The sequence below is a fragment of the Colobus angolensis genome, unplaced genomic scaffold, assembly GCF_000951035.1.
Source record: "Colobus angolensis palliatus isolate OR3802 unplaced genomic scaffold, Cang.pa_1.0 Scaffold113, whole genome shotgun sequence".
NCBI lineage: Eukaryota > Metazoa > Chordata > Mammalia > Primates > Cercopithecidae > Colobus > Colobus angolensis.
The window spans coordinates 3760765-3770391 of record NW_012112364.1 but is presented as its reverse complement, the minus strand read 5'-3'; the positions used below and the strand labels follow the sequence as shown (position 1 = coordinate 3770391).

The following is a 9627-nucleotide window of genomic DNA, read 5'->3' as shown; positions in this document are numbered from 1 at the left end:
TTTTTTTTTGAGACAGAATCTTGCTCTGTCTCCCAAACTGGAGTGCAGTGGCATAATCCCGGCTCACTGCAATCTTCGCCTCCTGGAGTCAAGCGATTCTTGTGCCTCTCGAGCAGCTGGGATTACAGGTGTGCACCACCATTCCCGACTAGTTTTTATATTTTTAATAGGGACAGGGTTTCACCATGTTGGCCAGGCTGGTCTCGAACTCCTGACCTCAAGTGATTCGCCCACCTCGGCCTCCCAGAGTGCTGGGATTACAGGTGTGAGCCGCTGTCCCCAGCCCCTCCTCGGTGTTTTAGTGGGAATGTTTTGGCTGGTTGGGATGGGCTGGCTCTGCTACGGTGCTTCAGTCCTTTTCTGGCCATTTTTTTTGGGAGTTCACTGGGCGATACAGGAAACAAAGCCACCTTGGACTGCAGGGTGACTCCAGGGCCAGAGCGGTGCCATGTTTAGTAGGTCAGTGCCACAGATAGGGGACAGGCAGCTGAAGCCTTGTTTACAGTTTGTGACCAGGCAAAGGATTACAGCCTCACTGCTTAATGTATATTATGTGCTTTTCACATGTTTACCGTGAGGATATCTTGTACATTTGGCTTTGCATTTTTACTCTTTGTGGTATAAATTTTTCATCTGTAATTCTTTAACTGCCAGGTTTTGAATTAAACCTACTGGAAATATTTGGCAGCAGAACACATTAGATTCTTGTATTCCTCAGTGAAAATAAAAAAGAAGCACTACGGGTGCTCCTTGCGATCTTGCCTTTCCTTTGTGATGGCTCCTCTGTGCAGAGGGTCCACGTGGCCCGAGTGTCTGTGGTGCACAGCACATCAGAAGTGGGTGTTTACCTGCTCAGGGAGGCCCTGGACTCTTACGAGTTTAAAGCAGGTGTGATACAATCGTGTAATTAATAAAAGTATAGAAGCTTATTGTTGGCAAGGACCCATTACCTTGTTCCTCATGTATCTGAGACTAAGTAAGACACCTTCAGGACAGGATTGTTGAGAATAGGGGGAGGAAAATTGCAATTAATTTGTTTGTAGAGTGGCTCAGGATTTCAGGAGATGATGGAGGAGACAGGGACAGGATGGCTGACTCCCTTATCTGAAACGTGGTCACTGATTTTGAAATACTTAGTGGTCCTCCATCAGTAATTAAATGAAAGTAAGCTTATTTATATTGTGGGATGGAGGCCAGGGACAGGGGAGTATGAAATTATAAAGAAAGATAAACAGCAGTCTGGGTATGATGGTTCACACCTGTAATCCCAACACTTCGGGAGGCTGAGGTGGGGGGATCCCTTGAACCCAGGAGTTTAAGACCAGCCTGGGCAACATGGCAAAACTCTGTCTCTGCTAAAAATAGAAAAATTAGCCGAGCGTGATGGTGCGTACCTCTAGTCCCACCTACTCGGGAGGCTGAGGTAGGAGGATCACCTGAGCCTAGGAGGTGGAGGCTGCAGTGAGCTGAGATTGTGCCACTGCACTCCAGCCTGGGTGTCAGATAGAGACCTTGCCTAAAAAAAAAAAAGAAAGAGAGAGACAACGGGTTGCTAACATATTCAGAGCTAAAATATGGTGATTACTCTTGAAATACTAAGTCCTCCTCAGTCAATAAGTTTAATTTCCAAAGAGGAAAGTAAGTTCATTTTTATAAAATCGTGTTTTTTCACTCATTGAAAATAACAAGTTTGAAAGTAGACCTCTATATTCTTTAGCATGTATTTCAGAGATGAAACATATTTTAAGATGTCATTTTGTGCATTTATTTCATAATATGATGGCTTTAAACTGTCTCTTTACTCTTAATTAGTCCAGGCATAAAATTGCAACCTATGGCCAGGTATGGTGTCTCACACCTGTAATCTCAGCACTTTGGGAGTCTGAAGCAGGTGGATCGCTTGAGCTCAAGAGTTCAAGACCAGCCTGACCAGCATGGTAAAACCCCGTCTCTGCTAAAAATACAAAAATTAGCCAAGCAGAAGGATCACTTGAGCCCTGAAGGTTGAGCCATGATCGTGCCAGTGCACTGCAGCCTGATGACAGAGTGAGACCCTGTCTTTAAAAAAAAAATAAAAAAATTGCAACCTACCAGTTTGTTTTCTCTACCTGGATGTCAATCTCAGCATCGTGTTACTATTGATTTTGAGACAACAGGATGGTCTTGATGTTGTACTTGAGCCTAGAAAACAGAACTCCCTTGAATAATTATTATTGAGGCCAAGGGGGAAAACCGTCAGCCTGGGAGTGTTGGTTTTGGGGTGAGGGTGGTGACACGTGTCTATGATGTGAGTGAGGGAGGCAGGTGAGGTGAGGGACATAGGGGCTGGGATGGAGTTTGTCACTGTCATATGGAGTTATTTCCTTTCTTTAAACTGAAGAAGAGCTCAGCTACACTGATTTCTCCGTCTTGTATTCTAAGACTTCACTAGTGATTATATTTTTCTTAAGTACTAGTGTTGTTTTATGCTCATGGAACTGGGCTCATAGTATTAAAGTAAGTGTTCTCCATGAACTTCAGTATATTTGCATTTTTAAATAAACTACCGTATCAGTCTATAAAACAGGTTATATACAAGGCCGTAGGGTCACTAGCTGTGTTGTCAGCATCTGTTATCATCCATGTAACACATTCAAGGACAATTGAAGTATCTAATATCACCACCATGCTCCTCTCCTACTTCAAGGGAGATAAACAGTCATTGTTTGAAAATGTTTAACAAATGACCAAAGTGTTTCCTGAATCCAAGGGACAAGGCCACAGTTTTCTGGGTTATAATAGTTGCTTATTTTTTTGTTGTTGTTTTTTGGAGACTCTTTAAATGATGTCACGATTACTGACGTGCACGTAACCCCATTCCGTAGTAGTTAGAAAAGTTCAGCTTAGTCACTTGTGCTTCATTTGCTGTCAGAATTCCACCAACCACTGGAGATTCTTACAGGTTAAAACCTAACATCCTAGTAAAAAAATGCAGCACATTTGTAAGAATGTAGCCCAGAGTTATTATTTATTTTTACCTACAGGCCATAGAAAGAGTAACCCAGTAAATGATGTTCCTACTTCCAGTATCGTGCCTGGTCTGTTTCTGGCCCAGGCCCTGTCCTAAGAGCCAGGCCTGAGAAAAGAAGGGACAACTTAATAACCCTGTCTTCCCCTTCCCAAGATGGTCCCTAAAGTAGTGGAAACTGTGAGGGGTGCAGCAGAGCCATCTTGAACAGGCACATTTGTGAGACGGCGTCGCTCAGTGAAATGCAGGGCGTTTTGCCATTTACTTAGTTTTGAACTGGTCAGAGGCCATCCCTCCTCTCCTCCACTTTGCATGGGTGACTGGGCTCTTACAGGAGCGCCTCCCCTCACGGTGGCTGTTCCTCAGCCTGCCTGAGTGATGCACGGAGCCATGCCTGGACCGGTGGAAAGAGCCAGGGGGTGGAGGACCAGGAAGCCCGCCTGGTGGCTGGCCCCGTTTGTGGGGCACCTCCCCGCATGCCAGGATAATTCACTTCCCCTGCAACACACACACCCCATTGAGGGCTATGAAAGCCAAAGGCAGCTTAGACGGGAAGATGATTCCACCAGGCCAGGCATGGCAGCTCACTCCTGTAATCCCAGCACTTTGAGAGGCCGAAGCGGGAGGATTGCCTGAGCCCAGGAGTTTGAGACCAGCCTGAGCAACGTAGTGAGACCCCTATCTCTACAGAAATTTAAAATTAGCTGGACCTGGTGGTGCATGTCTGTAGTCTCAGCTACTCAGGAAGCCAAGGTGGGAGGATCACTTGAGCCTGGGAGTTCAAGGCTGCAGTGAGCTGAGATCGTGCTACTTACTCCAATCTGAGTGACAGAGTGAGACTGTCTCAAAAAAAAAAAAAAAAGGAAAAAAGAAAAGAAAATTCCACCTTATTGTTACAAAAATTAAGGATAGGAAACCTAATATGATTTACTCCGTGAAACAAAATCGACTCTTCGTTCCATGCACGACAGGGGAAGAGGGCCTAGGCAAGGAGAGAGAAAGAGAACATCGGAAAGGAGTGAAGGTCAGGACTGTGGGAGGAACCAACACAGAACAGTCCAAGCCAGGTGCGTGCGCGTGACTGTGTCTACACACACGGATGAATGGAGAAATAGCCCAGAGAAATACACAGGGCAGAAGCCAGCAGTGCAGACCGCGTGTGTGATGAGCTCAGGAAGGCTTTTGGGGAGCAGCATCAGTTGCTGCTAAGGGTTTTTGCTACAACCCATAAAGCCATTTGGCATCTTTCTTACCTGCTGCTGTTAATGGTGGGGTCATGTCTAGTGCTGGCCTTCCAAAGATGAAATGAAAGTTCCTGAACTATCTCGCTTGCTCTTATCTTTCAGTAAATCCATTGTCTTCTCATCTTAAAATGGGGGTAATTATGTCTTCTTTGCTTCTTAGAAAATATAATTATAGTTAGATGGGAAAGCAATTTGAAAATCTGATTTCTAAGTGAATGTAACATGTTATTCCTTTGGTGTTAAAAATACCACCCCCTCCCACAAGAAAAAAATGTAATTAAGGCTCAAACTTATCACTTTCTGCATATGTAAATATTTCCTTGTTCCTGCTTTCAACTCCTCAAAATATGGCAATTCATCTGGGATCCTATGCGTTCCCCTTACCCACTTAAAATCCTGGGACAGATCGTTGCAACACATAAAAACAGGCCTGTGCAGGGTATTTTTGGTTATGACACATTAATTTTCATTTAAGGGACATTGGGTAATGAGATATAGTTCTGGGATAGTGAGATGCTACTTTTTTGACTTTATAAGTTGTAAGACCTAAATTTTCGTTTTCTAAGAATTGGAGCACAAGACTAATGCCCTAGATACTCTTAACTGTTGTCATCTAACCCGGGAATTTTAGATATTTGTGATATTGTCTGATTACAGACCTTTCTCACATTATACAACAGGTTTTTCTCATGTCTTGAAATATATTGACATCACTCATCAATACTTCAGAATCAGTACCTCACACCCATCCTCTTAATTCATACATGACATATGTTACTACATTACAGCTCTTTTAAGTCGTCTTACTTTACAATCCTCTCTCATTTTCTTTTATGCATGTGAACGTGTCATTCTGAGGTCTGTAGGTTTTACCAGATTGCCCAGGGCACGTGTTATCAGAGCCTCTGATCATTGCCATTCTCTCTCCCCTCCCTCTAGCAGTTCTACATCTAAGGGAAGGAAAACCTGCAAAGCTCTATTTTCCTTCTGTAAAAGTACATGCTACGTATCCAGGCTTTAGAGAGGAGAGACGGAGGTTGAAGTCAGACAGACTGGGCTGTGAAATAGGCCCTTCCCTTTTCTGGCTCTATTAACGTGAGCAAATCATTTCATCTATTTTAGCCCTGGTGTCTTAATCAGTACAATTCTGTGAACAGGACCTGCCTCACAGGGTGGCTGAGAAGATTAAGCAAGGTAGCACGTGTGCCTGGCATAGGTCTGGCACCTCACAGGCATTCGGAAATTGCAGCGTTCACTGTGGTCCTCTGTGGCATCCACTGTTGAGGCGTTTTCCTTCTCACCTCGACCCCTGTATGTGAATTCTCGTGGTAGCCAGGATGCTGGTACCCTAGGAGAAAACCGGGGAGTCAGCTTATTGTATTTATATCATCTCCAGAAAACCTTTGGTGTGCCCGGAGTCCCTGTGCTTTAGTTTTCTTCGGAATTACCTTGCTGTAGGAGTTTCCTAGGGTTACTCTTAACAAACCACCACAACCTGGGTGGCCTGAAACAGTGGACGTCTGTTCTCTCACCGTTCTGGAGGCCGGAAGTTTGAGATCAAAGTGTTGACAAGTCCACAATCACTCCAAGGTGCGAAGGGGGCTTCTTTTTAGCCTCGTCCAGCTGTCAGTGGCAACTGGCCTTCCCTGGTGCCCTTGGCCTGTGGATGCATCACTCCAGTCTCTGCCTCCGTCCGCCCGTGGCTTTCTCCCTTTCATGTTTGTCTGGGTCCAAATTTCCATCTGCGTCATAAGGACACCAGCCATTGCATTGCAGCCCACCTAACCCAGGGGGACCTCATTTTAACTTGATTCCATCTGCAAAGACCCAATCTCTAAATGAAATCTCACAGGTACTGGAACACTTGCTGTTTGACTATACTTCCTTAGGTTAGGCCTCTGAATGGATATAAGAGAAATCAAGTTATTTTGTCTGAATCTTTCATTTTTCATCTGGTTAATAATTTGTTTTCACTGTCGTTTCAAGAAAATGTTTTAAAGAGTCTCACTGGAGGGAACAAAGCCTATATTGGCTTTTTACTTTTGCAAAGTAAAATATGAACTCTTACAGGAAGAAAATATGTAATAGTAAGTAAAACACTTTAAAATATATGCGGAGAGGCCAGGCACTGTGGCTCTCACCTGTAATCTCAGCCCTTTGGGGAGGCAAAGGCAAGTGAATTACTTGAGCCCAGGAGTCAGAGACCAGCCTGGGCAACATGGTGAATCCCTGTTTCTACAAAAAGTAAACAGATGAACTGATGCGGTGGTACGCACCTACAGTCCCAGCTACCTGAGCAGCTGACATGGGAGGATCACCTGAGCCCAGGAGGTGGAGTCTGCAATGAGCTGTGACTGTGCTGCTGCCTGGGCAACAGAGTGAGACTGTTGCAAAATAAATAAATAAAATAAAATATATGGCCGGGCGCGGTGGCTCATACCTGTAATCCCAGCACTTTGGGAGGCTGAGGCAGACGAATCACGTCAGGAGATCAAGACCATCCTGGCTAACAAGGTGAAACCCCGTCTCTACTAAAAGTACAAAAAAAAAAAAATTAGCCGGGCATGCTGGCGGCACCTGTGGTCCCAGCTGCTGGGGAGGCTGAGGCAGGAGAGTGGCGTGAACCCGGGAGGCAGACCTTGCAGTGAGCTGAGATCGCGCCCCTGCACTCCAGTCTGGGCGACAGAGCGAGACTCCGTCTCAAAAAAAATAATAATGAAATATATGCAAAGAAGCAAGAGTTAAAAGGGCAGTCATTCCACTGGAAAGTCTGTTTACAGAAGTTTATGACTTGGGTGTAAACTGCCTGTTTTGGAGCTGATAGAGCTCTAGCTGGATTGTCTGGACTAGGGCAGAGCTCTGACATGGCCGTGGAAGAGGGTAGGTCTTTATGATGGTGTTTTAAAGTCAAGAAAGACTCTTAGGAGGACGTGGCTATGCCCAGCCGCCTGTTTCTTTGGTGCATCCATGGGCCCTGGCAGCCCGTGCCAGAGTCTGAGGTAGGCTCTCACTTGTTGGAGAAGTTTGTTTGGTAGTATGTGTGTGTCTACAGTTCCAAGTAGAATCACAGCCAAACTACATTCCCTGGAATGAACCTGGGTAGTATTTCAGAAGTACATAAACTTTGCTTTAAAAAAAAAAGAAAGATTCAATTTTAGAATATCCATCGAAGTTCAAATTTGTTTCATAAGGAATTTAACCATCTTTTGACTAAGAATCCATGTTTGAATGTCAGCTTAAATCTGGGAGTTTTCCCCTATCTTTCTCTTTGTACTTTTGCTGAGAGTAAAATGGACATTTCAATTTTATGTATTATCCTGTTGACTAAGTTTTGCTATTTTTAGAATATGTGTTACCTTTTAGAGGGAATGTTTTCTCCTTTTATATTTTCATTGGAACTGTATAAATACTGAACATAGAATTACAGTTGTTTCCCCTTTTTTTTTTTTTTTTTTGACAATGGGTCTTGCTTTGTCTCCCAGGCTGGAGTGCAGTAGTGCAATCATGGCTCACTGCAGCCTCCACCTCCTGGGCTCAAGCAATCCTCCTTCCTTGGCCTCCCAAGTAGCTGGGACCACAGGCACATGCAACCACACCCTGCTGTTATTTATTTATTTATTTATTTTGAGGTGACATTTCACTGTGTTGCCCAGGCTGGTCTCAACTGGGCTCAAGCAGTCCTCCTGCCTGAGCCTCCCAAAGTGCTGGGATTACAGGTGTGAGCCACTGTGCTCCGGCCAGCATTGGTTTTGTGTGCTCTACTCTGACTCTGAGGCATGATGTGTTGAAGGAATGATCCCGAGTCCTGCCCCCCGCTGTCTACTGACCTGCTTGGAGCTCACCTGCCTGTACCCCGCATCTGTCACTGCCTGGAGCAGTTCCTTGCTTTTGGTGTTACTGAGAAAAAGCAGGGTGCATGTTGCATAAGTGTAAAACCGAAACAAACCAGACCCCGAAAAACTAACTGAAAACAGAACAGAGCAAAGCACTGCACGTCCGTTTGTGAGCAGGTGGACGGCTCCCTGCCTGTGGTCTTCTTGTCCTTCTGTTTTTCTAGCGTATTGTTCCTGAACCTTTTTATTACAGGGCAATAATGTAATTGGGTTGATTCTCACTATGTACTTAAGCTGTCTATGCCATGTGATTCGGTAATTTAAGCTATCTTTAATTTGTTTTTCATTTGTAATAGAGAAAATCGTATTAACCTTTTCATGATTTCTCTCATATTTTCCTATGGCGATGTTGAAGAGGAAAAACGTTTCCTCTACCCTCTTTGACTCTGTTCTTAAGGCCTGCGAATTAAATTGGCAGAGGACAGATTAGCAAAAGAAAAGACATGTATATTCACATGCCTGCGTGTGTCTGTGTGTGAGAGACAGAGAGTTCATAGAAAAATGTGACTCAGGCAGGGTGTGGTGGCTCACTCCTGTAATCCCAGTACTTTGGGAGGCTGAGGTGGGTGGATCATGAGGTCAGGAGTTCAAGACCATTCTGGCCAACATGGTGAAACCCCGTGTCTAGTAAAATATATATATATATGTAAATTAGCTGGGCGTGGTGGTGCGTGCCTGTAATCCCAGCTACTCAAGAGGCTGAGGCAGGATAATCGCTTGAACCTGGGAGGTGGAGGTTGCAGTGAGCCAAGATCACACTGTACTCCAGCCTGGTGACAGAGTGCAACTCCATCTCAAAAAAAAAAAAAAACAGTGACTCCAGGAGATGGTTAGAATTTAAGCTGTATGTGGCATCTTACTAGGAGGGGAGAAGAGAACTTATGGGAAAACAAGTAACTTTTAGGAAAGATAAATAGGCTTTCAGGAAAATACATGAGTTTTGTGACAGTGTGTGGGTGTGGGTTCCCCTCTTTTCCCTGGTTGCAGTCAACTCCCAGGAGAGGATTTGTGACAGTTCAGTTCTTTTGAGAGGCCCTGCTTTTAGGCAGGTAACGAGTTCAGTGGAACAAAAGCCTACTCTCTAAAGCCTTCAGCTCACAACCGTTTGTATGCCATTCTGGATGCCGTCAGTGGAGAGAGAATTAGAGGTGGCAGCCCCGGCAGGAGGGATCTGTGGACAGCAGCAGAGGGAAGTTGCTGGAACCTGCACAGGATTGTCTTTTGAGCAGAGGTGAGGTGGCCTTGCAGGAAAACTTGTGGAATATAAATCACGAAGCCCATCGTTTTGTGTCTTTGTTGTCACTGATTAACTGTGTGGCCCTGGGCAAGTCGTGTCCCTTCTTTAGGTCCCAGTTTTCCTGATTTGAAAAATGAGGCGTTGCAGTAGAGTATCTATAAACCCCACACTGTGCTCTTTGCTCTTCGCTCCGCATTTGCTTTTTTTTTTTTTTTTTGAGACGGAGTCTCGCTCTGTTGCCCAGGC

The 9627-nt window shown here is 44.8% G+C and overlaps 1 protein-coding gene across 2 annotated transcripts in view; it reads left to right on the top strand.

Annotated features, from left to right (window-relative positions):
• SPATA13 (spermatogenesis associated 13) overlaps positions 1-9627 on the top strand; it is a 154086-nt gene that overhangs the window by 81704 nt on the left and 62755 nt on the right. The window lies entirely within an intron of this gene.